Genomic DNA, 26,451 nt, shown 5'->3' on the forward strand with positions numbered 1-26,451 from the left:
TTAGTTGGTATCCGAGCGTTGGTCTTAGAGAATCAGAATTTTGCATTAGTGTGTCTTATCGAGTTTGTTAGGATGCATTAATGAGTCTGGACTTCGACCGTGTTTACTTGAAAAATGATTGCTTAACAAATTTTGTTGGAAACTATATATTTTTAACATGTGAATATTATGTGATATATTAATCTCTTAACGCATTTGATATTATGTGATAGATGTCTACCTCTAGAACAAGTCCCATTGACTCACCTAATAATAATGAAGAGTCAAATGTAAATTGGAATGATTCGTGGACTGATTCACAAGTTCCCGAAGAGGAACCAGAAGAAGAATCGGAACCGGAAGAAGAATCGGAACCGGATGAAGAAATAGAACCGGTGGGGGAAATAATAAAACGGTTAAGTAAAAGAAAATCCTCAACCAACCGACCAAGGTTAATTATGGTCAATGGTGTTTTCGCTAAGGAAGCAAAATATTGGGAGGATTACCAATTCTCCGATAAATCGGATTCTGACGAGAATTACGATGATGTTATAGAAATTACCCCAACTGAATTTAAAAAGGCAAAAGAAAATAATAAGGGAAAGGGCATAAAAATAGAGAAATCTAATTCCAACCCCGATGAACTTTATATGTATCGTCAACCCCCGAAGTCCTTAAGTTGTAACAATGACCCGGGAACCTCTAAACCACCAGGTTTTTCTAAACCAATGTGGATAACGACGACTCGTATTAGGGGAACATCATATATCCCTAGAAACTTGGCAAAACGAACCAAAACCGAAGAAGAAGAAACAAGCGAGTCGGAATAAGATAGTTGTATTCGTGTGGTGTAATATAAGTAATATAGTGTGCTTATGCTTTATGATATATGTAAAAATTGCTTGTATTAATAAGTATTTTTTTTTTATGAATCTAACTCTTGTCTATTTTACAGTATAAAAACACAAAATGAATAGACAACCCAATATTTTAAGAGACCTACCCGGAGACATGATTGATAAAATCTTGTCTAGAGTCGGTCAGAATTCTTCGGCACAACTATTTAAGGCGAGATCAGTTTGTAAGACATTCGAAGAACGTTCCAAGAATGCCTTGGTTTATAAAAGGCTTTCGTTCGAAAGATGGGGGATATCACATTGGGAAATCCATAAGTTACGATGTGTTTACTTTGACGCATATATTGCGGGGAACCCAAATGCTATTTTACGCAATGGGTTAAGAAATTATTTTGACTCAATATATCCGAATATTGGACTTCATGATTTAGAAAAAGCGGCTAACATGCAACATAAAGAAGCATGTTATGCTTACGGATTAGTAATGTTCGCTTCTCACCAAAGTGAGAACAAGAACATCGGCCTACAACTATTAAACAAAACGTTCCCACAAGTGACGGAGTCGGTAATTGGGGTAAGAAATGAGGTTTTTAGATTGTTACGGGACTGTTGGACATTACGTAACCCTCGTCCCTTTGACGACGTTACAACACGCTGTCTTATCAACGACCATAACAGTTATGTTCCACAAGACCAAGGATGGGAAGTAATCCTAGTAAAACCAGAATGCATGACTTGTTTCTGGACGTATGAATTACGTGTCTTTATTGCCTTTGCTGAACGACTTGTGTACTAGCTAGAATTATCTTCACAACCATCTTGTATCAAATTTATTGTGTGCTATATTTCATGCTATATGTAAAATAAGCGGTATTGTAAGTTTGTAAAATATTGTGTAAAAGTTTGAACGCGAAATATTATTATAATCAGTTTTTCATATAGAATTGTAGTAGTTGAATTGTATATTAGCTACTAAGTATGAACTTAACGGGTAGGTACTACCCGAATTTAAACTTATAAAACGCTAATATGAAGAAAAATCTTTTATAAATGAGTTCATATTATGCTACGAAATACTATTAACTACTCTTAATATTCTGTATGATTAACTTGTTCCATTTGACTATTTTGAAGGAAATGCCACCGACTACTCGACACACCGTGAATATGAATGAAGATGAATTCCGTACTTTTCTAGCTTCAAACATAGCCGCAGTACAGGCTGCGCTACATACCAACAATAACCTTGGATCTAGCAGTACAGGAAATCGTGTAGGATGCACCTACAAAGAATTCACTGCCTGCAAACCTTTGGAATTTGATGGAACCGAAGGACCGATCAGATTGAAACGGTGGACCGAGAAGGTCGAATCGGTGTTTGCCATAAGTAAGTGTACTGAAGAGGACAAAGTAAAGTACGCTACGCATACCTTCACAGGTTCTGCGTTAACATGGTGGAATACCTATCTAGAGCAAGTGGGACAAGACGATGCGTACGCACTACCGTGGTCAGTATTCAAGCACTTGATGAACGAGAAGTACCGTCCCAGAACCGAGGTCAATAAGCTCTAGACAGAACTTAGAGGGTTACGAACCCAAGGATTTGATATTACCACGTACGAAAGACGATTCACGGAATTGTGCCTATTGTGTCCGGGAGCATTCGAAGATGAGGAAGAGAAGATCGACGCGTTTGTGAAAGGATTACCAGAAAGAATCCAAGAAGATATAAGTTCACACGAGCCCGCCTCCATACAACAGGCATGTAGAATGGCTCACAAACTAGTGAATCAGATTGAAGAAAGAATTAAAGAACAGACTGCTGAAGAGGCCAATGTGAAGCAAGTCAAAAGAAAGTGGGAGGAAAACGGTGATAAGAATCACCAATACAACAACAACAGCAATTACAACAATAATCGCAACAATTATCCCAACAATCGCAACATCAATCGCAACTACAACAAACGGCCCAACAACAACAACAACAACAACAACAACAACAACAACAACAACAACAACTACTACAACAATCATCCCAATAACAATAATAACCGCAACAACAACAACAATCAGAAGCAGCTATGCCAAAGGTGTGAAAAGTATCACTCGGGGTTCTGCACCAAATTTTGCAACAAGTGTAAAAGAAATGGTCATAGCGCGGCGAAGTGTGAGGTCTACGGACCAGGGGTTAATAGAACGAAAGGAACAAATAGTGTCGGAACGAGTAATGGCGGAGTAAGTAGTGTCGGAGCAAGTTATGCCAATGTAGTTTGTTATAAATGTGGAAAACCAGGCCACATTATTAGAAATTGCCCGAACCAGGAGAACACGAATGGACAAGGCCGCAGAAGAGTTTTCAATATTAATGCGGCAGAGGCACAGGAAGACCCGGAGCTTGTTACGGGTACGTTTCTTATTGACAATAAATCTGCTTACGTTTTATTTGATTCGGGTGCAGATAGAAGCTATATGAGTAGAGATTTTTGTGCTAAATTAAGTTGTCCATTGATGCCTTTGGATAGTAAATTTTTACTCGAATTAGCAAATGGTAAATTAATTTCAGCAGATAATATATGTCGGAATCGAGAAATTAAACTGGTTAGCGAAACATTTAAGATTGATTTGATACCAGTAGAGTTAGGGAGTTTTGATGTGATAATCGGTATGGACTGGTTGAAAGAAGTGAAAGCAGAGATCGTTTGTTACAAAAATGCAATTCGCATTATACGAGAAAAAGGAAAACCCTTAATGGTGTACGGAGAAAAGGGCAACACAAAGCTACATCTTATTAGTAATTTGAAGGCACAAAAATTAATAAGAAAAGGTTGCTATGCTGTTCTAGCACACGTTGAGAAAGTATAAACTGAAGAAAAGAGCATCAATGATGTTCCCATTGTAAAAGAATTTCCCTATGTATTTTCGAAAGAATTACCGGGATTACCCCCACATCGATCCGTTGAATTTCAAATAGATCTTGTACCAGGAGCTGCACCAATAGCTCGTGCTCCTTACAGACTCGCACCCAGCGAGATGAAAGAACTGCAAAGCCAATTACAAGAACTTTTAGAGCATGGTTTCATTCGACCCAGCACATCACCGTGGGGAGCTCCTGTTTTGTTTGTCAAGAAGAAAGATGGTACATTCAGGTTGTGTATCGACTACCGAGAGTTGAACAAACTTACCATCAAGAACCGCTACCCACTACCGAGAATCGACGACTTATTTGATCAACTACAAGGCTCGTCTGTTTATTCAAAGATTGACTTACGTTTCGGGTATCATCAAATGCGGGTGAAAGAAGATGATATTCCAAAGACTGCTTTCAGAACACGTTACGGTCATTATGAGTTTATGGTCATGCCATTTGGTTTAACTAATGCACCAGCTGTGTTCATGGACCTTATGAACCGAGTGTGTGGACCATACCTTGACAAGTTTGTCATTGTTTTCATTGATGACATACTTATTTACTCAAAGAATGACCAAGAACACGGTGAACATTTGAGAAAAGTGTTAGAAGTATTGAGGAAGGAAGAATTGTACGCTAAATTTTCAAAGTGTGCATTTTGGTTGGAAGAAGTTCAATTCCTCGGTCACATAGTGAACAAAGAAGGTATTAAGGTGGATCCGGCAAAGATAGAAACTGTTGAAAAGTGGGAAACCCCGAAAACTCCGAAACACATACGCCAGTTTTTAGGACTAGCTGGTTACTACAGAAGGTTCATCCAAGACTTTTCCAGAATAGCAAAACCCTTGACTGCATTAACGCATAAAGGGAAGAAATTTGAATGGAATGATGAACAAGAGAAAGCGTTTCAGTTATTGAAGAAAAAGCTAACTACGACACCTATATTGTCATTGCCTGAAGGGAATGATGATTTTGTGATTTATTGTGACGCATCAAAGCAAGGTCTCGGTTGTGTATTAATGCAACGAACGAAGGTGATTGCTTATGCGTCTAGACAATTGAAGATTCACGAACAAAATTATACGACGCATGATTTGGAATTAGGCGCGGTTGTTTTTGCATTAAAGACTTGGAGGCACTACTTATATGGGGTCAAAAGTATTATATATACCGACCACAAAAGTCTTCAACACATATTTAATCAGAAACAACTGAATATGAGGCAGCGTAGGTGGATTGAATTATTGAATGATTACGACTTTGAGATTCGTTACCACCCGGGGAAGGCAAATGTGGTAGCCGATGCCTTGAGCAGGAAGGACAGATAACCCATTCGAGTAAAATCTATGAATATAATGATTCATAATAACCTTACTACTCAAATAAAGGAGGCGCAACAAGGAGTTTTAAAAGAAGGAAATTTAAAGGATGAAATACCCAAAGGATCGGAGCAGCATCTTAATATTCGGGAAGACGGAACCCGGTATAGGGCTGAAAGGATTTGGGTACCAAAATTTGGAGATATGAGAGAAATGGTACTTAGAGAAGCTCATAAAACCAGATACTCAATACATCCTGGAACGGGGAAGATGTACAAGGATCTCAAGAAACATTTTTGGTGGCCGGGTATGAAAGCCGATGTTGCTAAATACGTAGGAGAATGTTTGACGTGTTCTAAGGTCAAAGCTGAGCATCAGAAACCATCAGGTCTACTTCAACAACCCGAAATCCCAGAATGGAAATGGGAAAACATTACCATGGATTTCATCACTAAATTGCCAAGGACTGCAAGTGGTTTTGATACTATTTGGGTAATAGTTGATCGTCTCACCAAATCAGCACACTCCCTGCCAATAAGAGAAGATGACAAGATGGAGAAGTTAGCACGACTGTATTTGAAGGAAGTCGTCTCCAGACATGGAATACCAATCTCTATTATCTCTGATAGGGATGGCAGATTTATTTCAAGATTCTGGCAGACATTACAGCAAGCATTAGGAACTCGTCTAGACATGAGTACTACCTATCATCCACAAACTGATGGGCAGAGCGAAAGGATGATACAAACGCTTGAAGACATGCTACGAGCATGTGTTATTGATTTCGGAAACAGTTGGGATCGACATCTACCGTTAGCAGAATTTTCCTACAACAACAGCTACCATTCAAGCATTGAGATGGCGCCGTTTGAAGCACTTTATGGTAGAAAGTGCAGGTCTCCGATTTGTTGGAGTGAAGTGGGGGATAGACAGATTACGGGTCCGGAGATTATACAAGAAACTACCGAGAAGATCATCCAAATTCAACAACGGTTGAAAACCGCCCAAAGTTGACAAAAGAGCTACGCTGACATTAAAAGAAAAGATATAGAATTTGAAATTGGAGAGATGGTCATGCTTAAAGTTGCACCTTGGAAAGGCGTTGTTCGATTTGGCAAACGAGGGAAATTAAATCCAAGGTATATTGGACCATTCAAGATTATTGATCGTGTCGGACCAGTAGCTTACCGACTTGAGTTACCTCAACAACTCGCGGCTGTACATAACACTTTCCACGTCTCAAATTTGAAGAAATGTTTTGCTAAAGAAGATCTCACTATTCCGTTAGATGAAATCCAAATCAACGAAAAACTCCAATTCATCGAAGAGCCCGTCGAAATAATGGATCGTGAGGTTAAAAGACTTAAGCAAAACAAGATACCAATTGTTAAGGTTTGATGGAATGCTCGTAGAGGACCCGAGTTCACCTGGGAGTGTGAAGATCAGATGAAGAAGAAATACCCGCATCTATTTCCAGAAGATTCTTCAACACCTTCAACAGCTTAAAATTTCGGGACGAAATTTATTTAACGGGTAGGTACTGTAGTGACCCGAACTTTTCCATGTTTATATATATTAATTGAGATTGATATTTACATGATTAAATGTTTCCAACATGTTAAGCAATCAAACTTGTTAAGACTTGATTAATTGAAATATGTTTCATATAGACAATTGACCACCCAAGTTGACCGGCGATTCACGAACGTTAAAACTTGTAAAAACAACATGACGATATATATATGGATATACATATGGTTAACATGAGATTATGATAAGTAAGTATCTCCATAAGTATATTAACAATGAGTTATATACATATAAACAAGACTACTAACTTAAGGATTTCGAAACGAGACATATATGTAACGATTATCGTTGTAACGACATTTAAATGTATATATATCATATTAAGATATATTAATATATCATAATATCATGATAATATAATAATTTAACATCTCATTAGATATAATAAACAATGGGTTAACAACATTAATTGAGATCGTTAACTTAAAGGTTTCAAAACAACACTTACATGTAACGACTAACGATGACTTAACGACTCAGTTAAAATGTATATACATGTAGTGTATTTAGATGTATTAAAATACTTTTGGAAGACTTCAAGACATATATCAAAACACTCATACTTAACGAAAATGGTTACAGTTACTTTCCCATTCTTTTCTTTCATCAAGAATTCTAGTCGTATTCTTACCCGTATTATACACAGCTTCAAAACGTACTTACTATGGGTATATACCAATAGGAACTAGCATGGGATTCCACTCTTGATTATGTCATGTATGACTAATCAATTTTAACTTCTACCGTGAGCTAGTCAACTAACTAGAACTCCTTTTAACCCCACTCACCACTCACCAATTAACACTCATCATTCACTCCATTTCACTTCCAATTCTCTTTCTAATTCTCTCTCAACACACACACACTATTATGAACGTATTTTTCCAGTAGTTAATCATCATCTTCATCAAAAATCACTTCAAGAATCAAGCTATAATCATCATAGGAAGAACACTTCAAGAACACTTCAAAAATCCCTTCAAGTTTACTAATTTACTTCCAAGCTTTCTAATCCATTCCAAGTAATCACCTAAGATCAAGAAACCTTTGTTATATACAGTAGGTTATCTTTCTTATTCAAGGTAATATTCATATTCAAACTTTGATTCAATTTCTATAACTATAAACTATATTAATTCGAGTAAAAATCTTACTTGAACTTGTTTTTGTGTCATGATCCTACTTCAAGAACTTTCGAGCCATCCAAGATCCTTTGAAGCTAGATCATTTCTTGTCACTTCCAATAGGTTTACCTACTAAACTTGAGGTAGTAATGATGTTCATAACATCATTCGATTCATATATATAAAACTATCTTATTCGAAGGTTTAAACTCGTAATCACTAGAACATAGTTTAGTTAATTCTAAACTTGTTCGCAAACAAAAGTTAATCCTTCTAACTCGACTTTTAAAATTAACTAAACACATGTTCTATATCTATATGATATGCTAACTTAATGATTTAAAACCTGGAAACACGAAAAACACCGTAAAACCGGATTTACGCCGTCGTAGTAACACCGCGGGCTGTTTTGGGTTAGTTAATTAAAAACTATGATAAACTTTGATTTAAAAGTTGTTATTCTGAGAAAATGATTTTTATTATGAACATGAAACTATATCCAAAAATTATGGTTAAACTCAAAGTGGAAGTACGTTTTCTAAAATGGTCATCAAGACGTCGTTCTTTCGACTGAAATGACTACCTTTACAAAAACGACTTGTAACTTATTTTTCCGACTATAAACCTATACTTTTTCTATTTAGATTCATAAAATAGAGTTCAATATGAAACCATAGCAATTTGATTCACTCAAAACAGATTTAAAATGAAGAAGTTATGGGTAAAACAAGATTGGATAATTTTTCTCATTTTAGCTACGTGAAAATTGGTAACAAATCTATTCCAACCATAACTTAATCAACTTGTATTGTATATTATGTAATCTTGAGATACCATAGACACGTATACAATGTTTCAACCTATCATTTCGACACATCTATATATATTTCGGAACAACCATAGACACTCTATATGTGAATGTTGGAGTTAGCTATACAGGGTTGAGGTTGATTCCAAAATATATATAGTTTGAGTTGTGATCAATACTGAAATACGTAAACACTGGGTCGTGGATTGATTCAAGATAATATTTATCGATTTATTTCTGTACATCTAACTGTGGACAACTAGTTGTAGGTTACTAACGAGGACAGCTGACTTAATAAACTTAAAACATCAAAATATATTAAAAGTTTTGTAAATATATTTTGAACATACTTTAATATATATGTATATATTGTTATAGGTTCGTGAATCAACAGTGGCCAAGTCTTACTTCTCGACGAAGTAAAAAAATCTGTGAAAGTGAGTTATAGTCCCATTTTTAAAAATCTAATATTTTTGGGATGAGAATACATGCAGGTTTTATAAATGATTTACAAAATAGACACAAGCACGTGAAACTACATTCTATGGTTGAATTATCGAAATCGAATATGCCCCTTTTTATTAAGTCTGGTAATCTAAGAATTAGGGAACAGACACCCTAATTGACGCGAATCCTAAAGATAGATCTATTGGGCCTAACAAACCCCATCCAAAGTACCAGATGCTTTAGTACTTCGAAATTTATATCATATCCGAAGGGTGTCCCGGAATGATGGGGATATTCTTATATATGCATCTTGTTAATGTCGGTTACCAGGTGTTCACCATATGAATGATTTTTATCTCTATGTATGGGATGTGTATTGAAATATGAAATCTTGTGGTCTATTGTTACGATTTGATATATATAGGTTAAACCTATAACTCACCAACATTTTTGTTGACGTTTAAAGCATGTTTATTCTCAGGTGAATATTAAGAGCTTCCGCTGTTGCATACTAAAATAAGGACAAGATTTGGAGTCCATGTTTGTATGATATTGTGTAAAAACTGCATTCAAGAAACTGATTTCGATGTAACATATTTGTATTGTAAACCATTATGTAATGGCCGTGTGTAAACAGGATATTTTAAATTATCATTATTTGATAATCTACGTAAAGCTTTTTAAACCTTCATTTATAAAATAAAGGTTATGGTTTGTTTTAAAAAAGAATGCAGTCTTTGAAAAACGTCTCATATAGAGGTCAAAACCTCGCAACGAAATCAATTAATATGGAACGTTTTTAATCAATAAGAACGGGACATTTCACTTCTCCGGCTCTTCTCATTCCAGAGCTCCCTCTTATGCCTCCTGTCTTCTCCTTGGTGCAGGTATTGCTCTTCACCTCGGTTTGGTCTCGGTATGTAGTTTGGTTGCCTGCTTTTAATGAGACGATTGGGTGATTCCGTGCTGTGTTATAGTCTCGGTTTGGGGTGGATCTAACGCGGGGTTCTCTTGGCTATGGTTGTTTTGGGAGATGGTGTTGTTTGAAGTTTTAGACACTTTGTAGTGTTCATATGGTAGTTACTACATTGTTTACACGGAATGTTTTATTTTTTAACAATTTGTTCTTGTATTCTGTTTGCATTCGTGTGTATCTGAGTGTTGGTTTAGCACCCGGTTCCAATTTGTATTCGTGGGTATTCGTGTGTGTTGGTGCAATCGTTTTGGTTTCCGGTGATGGGGGTCGCCGGTGTGGTGTTTCCTCGGGTCTTGACGGAGCTTCATTGTCTCCTTCTCTTTCGATGCCTTATGCGTCTCGTCTTCGTTTTTTCTCCGGACATTTTATCCCTGTGCCGCTGCTCTCCCGCTCGTTCACCACTGTTCGTGAGTTTCTAGCAGCCGGTTCCACTTGTTCAGAATGTTGAGCGGGCTGCTTTTGTGAACTCTTTGTTGAATTGGTGGTTTGGGTGATTCCGTGTTCGGGTTGGGGTGGTCTGCGGTGGATTTTGGTGTTCTTGGTTTCGATTTCGGGTCATCAGATTGGACTTCGACTTGAGTTTGGGTGATCCTTATGGAGCGTTCTCTGCAGCCGTTAGGTTCGGTTTGTGTTGGTTTCGTGGTTGTGGGTTTCGATTCGTAGGTTCGTGGTAATATTCGTGTATTCGGTAATTTCGTGGATTATTCTTGTTAACCTCTGGACATGATATGTTATCACCACTCGATTTGATTGTGTGTGATCGGAGTTACTTTGATCTTCGTGGGGTGTTGGGAGGTTCTCGGGTCGTCGTCGCTGCTCCGTTTCCATGTGTTCTTTCGGGTGCTTGCCCTGATGTGATAATAATGTGTTTGTTCTTTAGTTAACAAGGTGGATATCGTTTGTTTTGCAGGCTTTTTCATTTGAATTGCTTGAGTATTGTCTTAGTCGTGTATTGCTTCGAGTGTGAATTTTAGAATCGTTGATGTTGCAGGTTGTAGTTTGCAGGTTGTCAACTAATCGTGTATGGTTTTAGTGTATTTGTGTATTGTTAGGCGGAGGTCGTGTTATGTATTCGTGTTTGTATTCGTGTTATGTAACTTGATAATGCTAAAAACGAACATATATTTCATAGCATTATTCCTCAAGAAAGACAAGCTTTTAGTTGCAATTGTTCTATTTACAAGTGATATTCGTTTAAATAATAAAAGGTGAAGACAAAAGACAGATTCGATGAATTGAAGACGCAAAGGTCCAAAAAGCTCAAAATTACAAAATACAATCAAAGAGGTTCCAATTATTGATAAGAAACGTCTCGAAATTACAAGAGTACAAGATTCAAAACGCAAAGTACAAAATATAAAATTGTATGCAAGGACGTTCGAAAATCCGGAATCGGGACATGAGTCAACTCTCAACGCTCGACGCAATGGACTAAAAATTACGAGTCAACTATGTACATAAATATAATATAATATATAATTAATTCTTAAAATTAATATATATATTATAATATATTTATAAATCGTCGGCAAGAAAGAAGCCAAAGGAGGGTGAGCTGTATTTTCAAACTCCGCGACTCGCGGAGTTTGAAGGCAAAAATTGCCGCGAGTCGCGGAGTACCCCTGAACTCAATTCCCTATAAAGCCAAACGAATTCTGATCATTTTGATCATATAAAAATTCAATCTCTCTCTATATATGTATACGTAAATATATTTATATTTATATTTTAATTTTAATTTTAATTATAATTCTAATAATAAGGGTATGTTAGCGAATGTTGTAAGGGTGTAAGTCGAAATTCTGTCCGTGTAACGCTACGCTATTTTTAATCATTGTAAGTTATGTTCAACCTTTTTACATTAATGTCTCGTAGCTAAGTTATTATTATGCTTATTTAATCCGAAGTAATCATGATATTGGGCTAATTACTAAAATTGAGTAATTGGGCTTTGTACCATAATTGGGGTTTGGACAAAAGAACGACACTTGTGGAAATTAGACTATGGGCTATTAATGGGCTTTATATTTGTTTAACTAAATGATAGTTTGTTAATGTTAATATAAAGATTTACAATTGGGCGTCCCTATAAATTACCATATACACTCGATCGGACACGATGGGCGGGGTATTTATATGTACAAATAATCGTTCATTTAACCGGACACGGGAATGGATTAATAGCCACTAGAATTATTAAAACAGGGGTGAAATTATGTACAAGGACACTTGGCATAATTGATAACAAATTATTAAAACCTTGGATTACACTCAGTCGACATTCTGGTGTAATTATTAAACAAAGTAATAAAACCTTATTACAGTTTAAGTCCCCAATTAGTTGGAATATTTAACTTCTTGTATAAGGATAATTTGACGAGGACACTCGCACTTTATATTTATGACTGATGGACTGTTATGGACAAAAACCAGACGGACATATTAAATAATCCAGGACAAGGGACAATTAACCCATGTGCATAAAACTAAAATCAACACGTCAAACATCATGGTTACGGAAGTTTAAATAAGCATAATTCTTTTATTTCATATTTAATTTCCTTTATTTTATATTTAATTGCACTTCTAATTATCGCATTTTTATTGTTATTGTATTTAATTGCACTTTTAATTATCGTACTTTTTAATTATCTCAAGTTTATTTTATCGTACTTTTATTATTCGCAATTTCATTATCGTTATTTACTTTACGCTTTAAATTAAGTCTTGTATTTATTTATTATTTTACATTTGGTTTTAACTGCGACTAAAGTTTTAAAATCGACAAACCGGTCGTTAAACGGTAAAAACCCCCCTTTATAATAATAATATTACTTATATATATATTTGCATTTTTATAAAAGTAAACTAATATAGCGTTAAGCTTTGTTTAAAGATTTTTCCTGTGGAACAAACCGGACTTACTAAAAACTACACTACTGTACGGTTAGGTACACTGCCTATAAGTGTTGTAGCAAGGTTTAAGTATATCCATTCTCTAAATAAATAAATATCTTGTGTAAAATTGTATCGTATTTAATAGTATTTTCTGCTAAAATATAAAGCTATTTTATATACACCTCGCATAACATCAAGTTATTTTTGGCGCCGCTGCCGGGGAACAATCTAGCTTAAAAGCCGGAAGCGCAACGCTACATAAAAAAAAAGATTTTTATTTTTAGTTTACTTTTATTAAAATTCACTTTTGTAAAAATACGTTTTTAATTATTCGAAAATATAAAAAGAAAAACAAAAATTTATATATTTTTAAGATTTTATTAAATATTTAAGTTTTATAAAGTTTCTTTATTTTTATTTTATAAAAATATAAGTTTTTATTATATAAATATTTTAGATTTTAAAACAGAAAACATAAAAAAATATAAAATAAAATAAAAAAAAACGCGTCAAATTTTAAACTGTACCTGAGTTGAAAATTGGAACCCCGCGACTCGTGAAGTTTGCTGCTTGGAATACCGCAACTCGCGGAGCCACCCTGACACCGACAGAAACCCTAATCAGCATTTATTACGGGTAATTATTAATTATTATTATTAATAAACCCTAATTACTTAATTATTAATATAATTAGTTTAAGTTTTTAAATTAAATTGTATTTTAAATTTTAATTAGTTTTATTATATATATAAATTAATAGTTTTATAAAATAAATAATATAAAAATAATATTTTTATAAAAATTGTACTTTTTACAACTTTTAGTTTATTTTTATATTTTGTCCCTTTTTAATCGTTTTAGCGTAATATTTGTATTTTTAGCTCATATTTAGTTTTAAACTTAGTTTTTGCCATAGTTATTTTTACTTCTAGATTTTTAGGATTTGCCGTAGAATTCCTTAAGTGCTTTTTCTTTAGACTAAGATTTAGGTACTTTAGAATTTTGCGACGCCTTTTTAAGTTTTAGTTTCTTTTTAAGTTATTTTCATTTGGGATTTAGTTTTTCCTGTAAGCTTTAATATTTTTAGACGACTTTTTCCTATGTATCAATTATCATTTCAATTAGTAATCTCAATTTGCGATTATAATTTTAAGTTAGTTGTAGTAATAAGGTTAGGTTAGTCAAGTGTTTTTAAGTGTTATAAGTTTCTTTTATTTTTCCGTCACCTTTTATTTTTCAACCATTTTTATTTTTCGACCTTTTTCGACGAACTCTTTTTCTTTCTTATTTCTCGCTATTCTAGTTTTAGGACATAGATTTTTATTCTACTTCTTATCTAAATTTCTTAAAATTACGAAAATTTATTTTAAGTGGTTAAATTGATAGACATCAAAATTTTCTGGTTCGTAGTAATAGTTGGATTTGTATGTGAACCGGGTTATTGGAGCCAAACAGTCCTCAATTATATTGAGACCAAACGAATCCTGCCCCTCTGCTGCATATTTTGGCTATTCGAAACGTGGGCAAAATCAGAAAAGTCTATTGATTGGATAACTTATTATAATTTTTCTTTCCTTTTAAAAACTAATAGGATATTCAGTGAATGCACCGAGCAAGACGTTCATCACCTTTTGTACGTTCACCACCTGTAACTAGATCAAGACATCTAACTAATATTGTCGCCGTTGATAATCCATTTTTTGAACCCGACCTCACAATTGAGAATCCGGAGAATATTCAGGGACGATTCATAGATCCTGAACCATTAAATTTTCCTCCGAAACCACCAATCATTCAAACAGAGATTGTTGAGGAACGAACCATTAAATCAGAATCCTCTAGTGGTTCCGATTCAACAAATTCAATTATGGAGAATCTGGAACCTTTAAGTATGGAAGACCGAATGAGAGCTAAACGCACTGGCCAAGGTCACGCAATTACTCATCCAGACATTAATGCGCCAGATTATGAAATCAAAGGACAAATTCTACACATGGTGACTAATCAATGCCAATTTAGTGGTGCGCTGAAGGAAGATCCAAATGAACATTTACGTACCTTTAATAGGATCTGCACACTATTTAAAATCCGAGAAGTAGAGGATGAACAAATATATCTCATGTTATTTTCCTGGACTTTAAAGGGAGAAGCCAAAGATTGGTTGGAATCGTTACCTGAAGGGGCGATTGATACATGGGACGTTTTAGTTGAAAAATTTCTTAAACAATTCTTTCCTGCATTTAAAGCCGTAAGACTTCAAGGAGAAATTGTCACATTCACACAGAAGCCAAATGAAACTCTATATGAGGCTTGGACAAGATTTGGAAAGTTATTGAGAGGATGTCCGCAACATGGTTTAGATACCTGTCAAATAGTACAAATATTCTACCAAGGATGCGACATCACTACAAGAAAAGACATAGATATAGCAGCTGGTGGTTCTATTATGAAGAAAACTGAAACTGATGCTTACAAAATTATTGATAACACTGCTTCCCACTCACATGAGTGGCACCAAGAAAAAGATATCGTTAGATCATCTAAAGCAGCTAGAGCCGATTCTAGCCATGACTTAGATTCCATTTCCACAAAGATAGATGCTGTCGAGAGACGAATGGAAAAGATGACTAAAGATATTCACTCAATACGAATTAGTTGTGAGCAGTGTGGAGGACCACATTTGACAAAAGATTGTCTCAGTATTGAATTAACAATGGAACAAAGAGAGAATATTTCATACATAAACCAAAGGCCTGGAAATAATTATCAGAATAATTATCAACCGCCAAGACCGATTTACAATCAAAACCAGAATTATAACCGAAATATTCCATACAACAACCAACAAGGTCCTAGCAATCAACAAGTATCCAATAATACTTACAACCAGCAAAGACCTAATTTTCAAAACAAACCACCACAACAAACCGATGATAAAAAGCCGAATTTAGAAGATATGATGACGAAGCTAGTTGAAACTCAAACGCAGTTTTTCACATCTCAGAAACAAACTAATGAACAAAATGCTCAAGCATTTAGAAATCAACAAGCTTCTATTCAAAATCTGGAACAAGAAGTAAGTAACCTAGCAAGGTTAATAGGTGAAAGAAAACTGGGAAGTCTACCTAGTGATACAAATGCTAACCCCCGGAATGAAACAGCTAAAGCCATTACCACAAGAAGTGGTACAACACTTAAACCACCTGAAATACTTGTAACTTCTGATGAAGCTATTCCTACTCCACAAGAACCACAACCTGAACAAGATAAGGAAAAAGAACCGGTAGTTGAAAAGGTTAATGAAGATAACACAGTTAAGGCTAAACCTTATGTTAAACCATACCAACCACCACTTCCTTACCCGAGTAAAATGAAGAAAGAGAAACTTGAAGCCGAGCAATCCAAATTCTTGGATATGTTTAAACAGATAAATGTAAATCTTCCTTTCATTGATGTGATTTCAGGAATGCCTAGATATGCTAAATTCTTGAAAGATCTGATCACGAATAGAAAGAAAATGGAAGAACTCTCGGCCGTTACTATGAATGCTAATTGTTCAGTAGTACTGTTGAATAAGATACCAGAAAAACTATCTGATCCAGGAAGTTTCACAATTCCATGTTTTCTGGGTAGTCTTAGTTCAATAGAAGCATTGGCAGACTTAGGTGCTAGTATAAATTTAATGCCGTATTCACTATACGCTAAACTAGACCTTGGAGAATTGAAACCAACTAGAATAAGTATACAACTAGCTGATCGATCAATAAAATATCCTAGAGGGATAATGGAGAACATGCTAGTTAAAGTTGGTACTTTAGTATTTCCAGTAGATTTTGTTGTTCTGGACATGGAAGAAGATTCTCAAGTTCCTCTCATATTAGGAACACCATTCTTAAACACGGCTAAAGCAATGATAGACGTATTCGGTAAGAAACTGACCCTAAGTATAGAGGACGAGAGTGTTACCTTTTCAGTTGATAAAGAAATGCAACAACCGCAATCTGCAGATGATACATGTTATTATATTCAAACTATAGATGCACATGCAGAATTATTAGAAGAATTTCCAGAATTACAAGGAACAGGAGAATGTTCTTTAGGAGAAGGTAATGAACCAATTGATGAAGTTGAAATGTTAGCTACACTTATAGCTAATGGATATGAACCAACAACAGAAGAAATTCAAATGCTAAAAGAAGAAGACAGATATCGATATAAATCATCAATAGAAGAACCTCCGAAATTAGAGTTAAAGCCACTTCTAAACCATTTGGAATACGCTTATTTACATGGTGAATCTGAATTACCTGTAATAATATCGTCTTCTCTTACTGAAAATGAGAAATCACAACTCATTTCTGTGTTGAAAGCTCATAAACCAGCCATTGCATGGAAGATTCATGATATTAAAGGAATAAGTCCTTCGTATTGCACACATAAAATCCTTATGGAAGAAGGTCATAAAACGTATGTGCAACGCCAACGAAGACTAAATCCTAATATGCAAGATGTAGTTAAGAAAGAGATTATTAAACTGCTAGATGCAGGTTTGATATATCCAATCTCTGATAGTCCATGGGTAAGCCCAGTTCAATGCGTGCCTAAGAAGGGTGGCATGACTATCATTACAAATGAAAAAAATGAGCTTATTCCTACTAGGACTGTAACAGGATGGCGTGTGTGTATTGATTATAGAAAATTAAATGACGCCACCAGAAAAGATCACTTTCCCTTACCTTTCATTGATCAAATGTTGGAAAGATTAGCCGGAAATAGTTACTATTGTTTTCTAGATGGATTTTCCGGATATTTTCAAATTCCAATAGCACCCGAAGATCAAGAGAAAACCACATTCACGTGCCCTTATGGTACTTTTGCTTACAAACGCATGCCATTTGGACTTTGCAACGCCCCTGTAACCTTTCAAAGGTGTATGATGGCGATTTTTCATGACATGATAGAAGAATGCATGGAAGTTTTCATGGATGACTTTTCAGTCTTCGGTGATACATTTGAATCATGTCTAGCTAATCTGGAACGAATGCTTATTAGATGCTAACAATCAAATCTAGTACTTAATTGGGAGAAATGCCATTTCATGGTTAAAGAAGGCATCGTTCTTGGACATAAAATTTCAAAAGAAGGAATTGAAGTGGATAGAGCTAAAGTAGATGTAATTGCTAAACTTCCACATCCCACCAATGTTAGAGGAGTTAGGAGTTTTCTAGGGCATGCCGGTTTTTACCGACGTTTCATAAAAGATTTTTCTAAAATTGCCACTCCTATGAATAAACTCCTAGAAAAGGATGCTCCATTCATCTTTTCAGATGAATGTATCAAATCTTTTAATATTCTTAAAGAGAAACTCACTAATGCGCCTATCATGATAACACCAAATTGGAATCTACCATTTGAACTAATGTGCGATGCAAGTGATTTTGCAATGGGAGCCGTTTTAGGACAAAGGATTGAAAAACGATTTCAACCTATATATTATGCTAGTAAGACGTTACAAGGAGCACAAACGAACTATACAACTACTGAAAAAGAACTCCTTGCTATTGTCTTTGCTTTTGACAAATTTCGATCATATCTCGTTCTAGCAAAAACGGTGGTTTATACCGACCATTCTGCTCTTAGATACCTATTTTCAAAACAAGATGCTAAACCAAGATTAATCCGTTGGATCTTACTCTTACAAGAGTTTGATATTGAAATCCGAGATAAAAGAGGAGCAGAAAATCTCGCCGCTGATCATCTTTCTCGACTTGAAAATCCCGCATTAGAAGTTCTAAATGAATCGGCCATACAAGACAACTTTCCTGATGAATATCTATTGAAGATAGATTATAAAGAAATTCCATGGTTTGCAGACTATGCAAATTACTTAGTTTGTGGATTCCTTGAAAAAGGATTATCGTACCAAAAACGAAAAAAATTCTTCAGTGATATAAAACACTATTTCTGGGAAGATCCACATTTGTTTAAAAGTTGTCCAGATGGAATAATACGCCGATGTGTATTCGGAGATGAAGCCAGTAAAATATTAAACCATTGTCACACAGGACCAACAGGAGGGCATTATGGTCCTCAACTAACAGCAAGAAAAGTTTATGATGCTGGATTCTATTGGCCTACAATTTACAAAGACGCACACCTTCTTTGCAAATCCTGTGATGCTTGTCAAAGGGCCGGAAAAATAAGTCAACGTGATGAAATGCCACAAAATGTCATCCAAGTATGTGAAGTATTTGACATTTGGGGTATTGACTTTATGGGTCCATTTCCAAAATCTCATAATAATCTCTATATTCTCGTAGCCATTGATTATGTATCTAAATGGTCGGAAGCACAAGCTCTCCCAACTAACGATGCACGTGTTGTAGTCAATTTTTTAAAACATCTTTTTGCAAGGTTTGGAACACCGAAAGCTTTAATAAGTGATCGGGGAACTCATTTCTGTAATAATCAACTTGAAAAAGTTTTTAAAAGATATGGAGTAACTCATAAAATCTCCACTGCTTATCATCCACAAACAAGTGGACAAGTTGAAAATACCAACCGAGCTTTAAAACGTATTCTAGAGAAAACCGTAGGATCAAATCTGAAGGAATGGTCCATTAAATTGGAGGATGCACTCTGAGCTTTTAGAACAGCCTACAAAACTCCAATTGGAACCACACCTTTTAGACTTGTTTATGGAAAAGCATGTCATCTTCCAGTAGAAATTGAACACAAAGCATTTTGGGCTTTGAAGACATGTAATCTTGATTTACATGAAGCTGGACGTCTACGATTAAATCAATTAAACGAATTAGAAGAATTAAGACATGAAGCATACGAAAATTCGTTGATCTATACGGAAAGAACGAAGAAATGGCATGATAAAAGAATCAGAACTTCAAAAGAATTTAAGGAAGGAGACAGAGTTCTTCTTTTCAATTCACGATTCAAGCTATTTCCTGTAAAATTGAAATCAAGATGGTCTGGACCATTCATAGTTAAAAGAGTTTTTCCATACGGAACAGTAGAATTGATAAATTCAAATGGGATTGAATTTAAAGTTAATGGTCACAGAGTTAAACACTACATAGATAGTCCGATGGAAGTCGACAACGAAGTTAATCACAATTTCGACACCACAGCTAACTAAGTGTGGGGAGAATCAAGTCTTTAAAGGATAATATGTATTTCTGTTAGAGTTAGATTGTCTGTTTTCGTGTAGTTCTCGAAAATGGAACCCGAATGGTCTTTTCCTAGCAGACCCTAAAGAACTAGTCTTCTCCCCCCATTCTGAATTTTTATTTTTTTAGGTTTTTACAAAATGAAGACTGCCTGTGAACTAAACCATGGTCTAATGCTACACGCTTTGATCACTAAACATAATAATGACACACTTCCGAGTGAAATAGTATCAGTAATCAGAGAAAGATTGGACGGGGTAAGAAAAGAATCCAGATGCGAAGATAATAAGTTACAATTTGGTAAAGGAAAATCAAAATCCGCAGCGAAAAGAAGAGCACGACACCTAGAAAGATGTCACAAATGCGGAAAATGGTCACATGGAGGTAAATGTTCAAATAATCAAACCTATTCAAATACCGAATTTGTTACTTTATGCAGAGACGGACCGTTCATATGTTTAGAAGAAAAAACACTGAATGCTCGAGGTTACGCCTATGTAGCCATGGAAAACCAATTAAACCGACTACCTTATGAATGGGATAGATCGTATAACTAAGAATACTATCTCACAGATAAGTCTGTACAGTTTTTATTTTTAATTTTTTTTAACCTTTTGATAATAAACGCTAATTTGTTCGCTAAAAAGTATTAAATTGGTATTGAATAAAATTAGGTTTGGCGACCGAAATTATTGATATCATTCAAAAATTTATTACATCACTGCGAAATTTAACGTTTATTCTTAAGGTATAAATATCTTTAATCAATCAACCCAAAATATTTCAAAAATTCGTCATGAGTTAAATTAGGTCATGGAACCGAAATTACTTTACCGAAAAGAGGGGCGTATATTTTTGATAATATTTGATTGATTAAAGTGGGATAAAAAGTCAAAAAGATTTTTAATTTTATTTTTACCATGTTTTTAAAATTAATATATAAATTTTAAATTAATATTGTACACTTTGTAAAATCAATATATTTAAAATTGTAAATATTCGAAAAATTAATATAAGTTTGGTGTGAATTTATAATATAAAAATTTAAATTAAGTTTGGTGTGAATTTTATTTTTATGAATTTTTAAATTTAAGTTTGGTATGAATTTTTAATATTAATTTTGAATTTTATGCATTTTAAATTTAAGTTGTGTGAATTTAAAAACAAAAATTTACTTTATTTCGCTAAGTTAAAAATATGATTTTTAAAATTCGTCGTAAGTTGAAGACTAGGTCTCTGAACCGAAATTGCTTTAACCGAGGGAGGGACGAGAAATTTTATTATCATTATTTTTAATCTTATTGAATTAAAGTATCCCAAAAACATTAAAAAACTCAAAAATCTAAGCTTTAAAAACAATCGCTTGAAAAAGACAAATTTTAAAATTTTGTCGAAGGACGGACTAGGACATCGATCCGAAACGACCTCGTCCTAAACAACAAAGGAAAACAAAATTTTAAATTTATTTTATATTTGTTTATTAAGTTAAGATTTTATTAAAAAAAAAAAAAACCAAACACCGCGACTCGCGGTGTTTGAGGCTACCAAACCCCGCGACTTGCGGGAGGACCAAAATACAGAAAAAAAATAAAATCGAGCTGAACTGATCAGTCCACACCACAACTCAAACATACAGCAAAAATAAACCCGAAAAAACCCGAGAAAACACCCCCAAAATCACAATTTTTAACCGTTAATCATCAAATCTTTTACTAAAATCATGTTAAGAAGGATGCTATCAAGGAATTACTCAAGAAAAAAGGTAAATTTCTACACCTAAACACCATTTAATCCGAAAATTAGTGTTCTTGAGCAATTTTATACCCAATTCGATTTTGATGCTTTTTAGTGTAATTATGCTTCAATTGCTTATGTATTATGCTTGTATAACCTAGATTGATGCTATTTAACATGATTAGAAGTCTTAAACTTCAAATTTTGAGTAATCTAGGGTTTGTGTTCTTGAGCAAATTTGGGGCTTTTTGATATAAACAGGTTATGGCCGATTTTTGTCATGAATTGTTGCTAAATTAAGTAGTGTAACATGTTTAGGTAGTTAAATGATCCAAACTTTGAGCCTAAACATGATTTTGAGAATTAAAGTGGACTTTTTCAAGTCTAAAATTCATGAACTTGATTTTTGAGAGATAATACCATTTGAAACTTGTTTAATTGCTAGTAATGATTATTTTGACATGTTATTTGAGTTGAATGCTTATGAACTTGGCGAACATTTTTGTATATGCTTATTTGAAAAAGTGTAGATTTGATGAAAATATGAAAATGAGCTTAAGTTTGATATAAATTGATCATGTCATTGTAATTATTTTGATTGATGATTTTGCTGACACTAATGCATATTTGGATGCACAAAAATTGTGTTTGATGTGTTTTGCAGACTGAAAGGGGTGAATCTTCATCCCAAACTCGCAATGCTCCTGCTGAGAATGCGGAACAACAGGAGGTGGATAACTACTACAAACAAGATATACCTCATCCAGTCATGACATTTTCTGATATGCACTTGGAAGATTTGCACCCGAACCTGAGATTTGACAGACTTTGGATAGATTATCCAAAATACCAAAGGGGTTTGAATACTCTTCATTCTAAAGTTGTTGAGGTACCTAGGGTCATAGAATGGGGACCATTAGAAGCTGTAGAATTGGCCGGGCCAATTAGGGAATTACTTGCACAGAGGTATGGTAATTCTACTTTTAATGACTGGGTACGTTTATTCACCATGCGTAGACCTGTATATAAAGTATGGTGTGAAGAATTGTTGTGTAGTATAGAATTAAATGATCGGGTAGCTAGTTTAACCGATCGATCTTTTATTAGATTTTTGTTAGGAGGTTCGATGCGCCACATGTCTTTACTAGACATGGCTCAGGCTTTACGTATATATACGCCTGAGGAGTTAGCATCTGCCGATTGTAGAGGGTTGATACTAAATGGTAGAAAGATAGATGAAAATTTTGATACAAATGGTGTATGGAGTCAAATGACAAGCCATCACCGATTTAAAGGGGGAAATTACTCTTATTTGGATATAGATAGAGCAGAGTTAAGAGTAATTCATAGGTTTTTAGCTAATTCGATTACACAAAGAGGTAAGAATAAGGAAAAGGTAAATGAACAGGATTTGTTTTACCATATGTGTATTCGAGACCCACAAAGCGCTGTAAGTATACCTTATTGTGTGGGTTATTATTTATCAGCTATGGTTAGGGGGATGAGACCACATAGCATAATAGGAGGTGGTATATTTATTACTTTGATTGCTGAATATCTCGGTGTGGATATAAGTCGGGGGGAATTATTAGTCGAAGAACCAGAACCCCAAGATACAATAGGTTTAAATTTATACCATGGTGCTAAAGTTTTGAAGAGGCGAAATAACGCCGCAGTACGATATAATGGTAGACATCCACAGGTTGAGAGAAACCAACAGCAAGGTAATGTAGGAGGGGGAAATGAAATGGCAGAAATGCAAAGGTTTATAGCTTCACAAGAGTATGAAAATGCTAGACATAGAGCATTTGAAGATTGGCAAGTTCATCAAAACCAAATCATAGCTTATTGCCAACATATAGGTAGAAACTATATTCCTACTCCATCGCCCATATTCCCTCCCTGGTCTATAGAGATTCAACCACCGTATCCTACGTATAACCCAGCCGAAGCATTTTATAGCACCTATGGTTATGCATGGAACCCCTACTGGTATCAGTATCATCCCTAGTCTACTTAGTTTTATTTATTTTATAATTTATAATGTTGATACGTTTAATACTTATGTTAATATTGTAATAGTTTTTATAATTTTCTAACTTTTATTCTTAGATTTTAATAATTTTTGAATGTGGGGTAATATACCAAACTTCAAAAATATGTATATATGTTTGCAGTTTATCTTATGTACACAACAGGGTAAAACAACGCATTTTCAAAGACTGGCATTAAGTTCAGCAAAAGCAACTAATTTTGACGACAAGATGCAAAATATATGTGAAATAACAACAAGACGGAATGAACAAATGATATGCACCATTTATCATTCAGCAAGCAAACACAAATATGTTTGGAAACTTTGATAAAATTTAATCATTTTCACACAAATCACCCTCAATAATTTAAATTGTTACTGATTTCTTGCAAATGAGGGCATTGCAAGATCTTAAGTGTGGGAAGGGGTTAAATTCTTTCGGATTTTAAAATTTTTACTTTATACACTTGGTTACCATTAGAAATACTAGTAAAGTAGTAGTTGTATTAGAATCTAGTGCTCTCTGATAATAAAGAACATTCCTAGTCTTATATACTGACTACCCAATTCTAGTAAAATTTTTCAAAATTTTCATCTAAATGAACTCAAAATCATGTTTATACATATTTATGAACGATAAAACTAGGTGTTAACACCGAAATTATTGTTACCTCGAAAAGGACATAAATTGAGAAACAAACCAAAATGTTAAAATTCATTTAAAATGGAATAGAGGACAATAAAAAGGAAAATAAAAGCCAAGTGTGGGAAAATTCTCCAAGTTATTCAAAACATATGTCACATATTTTTGTACAAATAACTGAAAATACTTTTGCTTTGGACTAAACTAAATTTTTTTACCTGATTTACTGTAAGAAAGATGGATCTACACGATGAATCAATTCCATCATTAAAAGGAAGTAAAGTCTTCCGAAAAAGACACGCGCTTCTTGATTTAGGTCAAGAAGTTGTCGTCCAGACCAGCTGTAGGTTGACGAAAAATCTAGAAAAGTCATCACTAAAATCAGCAGGAAATCCACGGACCTCAGCATTAAACAGGGTCGCCAAGTGGTCAGATTTATCCTAACCATGAGAAGGATTTATCTCGTAAAATGGAGGGCACCATGCAAATTAGCTGGATAAGACTAATGAATCAAATCCCCAGAAAGGATAATCTCCTTAAAAGATCAAAAATCAGCTTTTAAGACTGATATTACTCAATCCTTGAGATTGACCTTAAAGATTGAGAATTCAAACTCATGGAATTCAATGATATCTAAACTCGAGCTTGAACGAGAAAATATTTTGATTAAAATTACAAACCGATTTGTTTTCTGAAAAACCATTTTCAATGCGTTCATTACCATTGAACGTAAAATCCTAGGAATTCACCTGGAATTCATTAGGTCACCTGAACCAAATCGGGTGTCAACCGTAAGAACGGTGGTTGCATAGCATGGTCAAAGACAGGACCTTGTGCCAGACCGACAAATTAAAAGGGGGAGCTTTACTATTGCTCCTACAAAGGATAGTAATTGCGTCCGACACGTTATAGACCATAATTAAAAGCATGTCAGGGGACATTGCCTTAACAGTTGCTTGTTCAACGCTTTCCTTTACAACCGGACGGTAGTTTACCGAAAGGTAATATACGGAGCAAGTATACTGGACGTGTTGCTTTCCTAATACAAGGTTAGTAAGTGGGTGACACAAAACCGCAAGTTTTGAACTAAAATTTTCAAATCTGAAACCCACCAAACCCACAAAAATAATTTGCAAACACCGGTGAAGGGTTATTCCGGAAAACTTATCTAGGGTAAAAGCTAGATTTAATTTTCAAAAGATCAAATATTTTCATAAAGATTCAATTTCCTTAATGGATCTAAATTTTATAGTCATGTGGGACTGTAAACCATATCGTTACTACCATTGTTTATACCGCCGTAAAGAAATCACTGATGTACAAAGTGTGAAGAATAAAGAAGTGATTCTAGTATTTCAAGACTATATTGCTTGAGGACAAGCAATGCTCAAGTGTGGGAATATTTGATAATGCTAAAAACGAACATATATTTCATAGCATTATTCCTCAAGAAAGACAAGCTTTTAGTTGCAATTGTTCTATTTACAAGTGATATTCGTTTAAATAATAAAAGGTGAAGACAAAAGACAGATTCGATGAATTGAAGACGCAAAGGTCCAAAAAGCTCAAAAGTACAAAATACAATCAAAGAGGTTCCAATTATTGATAAGAAACGTCTCGAAATTACAAGAGTACAAGATTCAAAACGCAAAGTACAAAATATAAAATTGTACGCAAGGACGTTCGAAAATCCGGAACCGGGACATGAGTCAACTCTCAACGCTCGACGCAATGGACTAAAAATTACGAGTCAACTATGTACATAAATATAATATAATATATAATTAATTCATAATATTAATATATATATTATAATATATTTATAAATCGTCGGCAAGAAAGAAGCCAAAGGAGGGTGAGCTGTATTTTCAAACTCCGCGACTCGCGGATTTTGAAGGCAAAAATTGCCGCGAGTCGCGGAGTACCCCTGAACTCAATTCCCTATAAAG

Source organism: Rutidosis leptorrhynchoides, chromosome 10, assembly GCF_046630445.1.
Source record: "Rutidosis leptorrhynchoides isolate AG116_Rl617_1_P2 chromosome 10, CSIRO_AGI_Rlap_v1, whole genome shotgun sequence".
Classification (NCBI taxonomy): domain Eukaryota; kingdom Viridiplantae; phylum Streptophyta; class Magnoliopsida; order Asterales; family Asteraceae; genus Rutidosis; species Rutidosis leptorrhynchoides.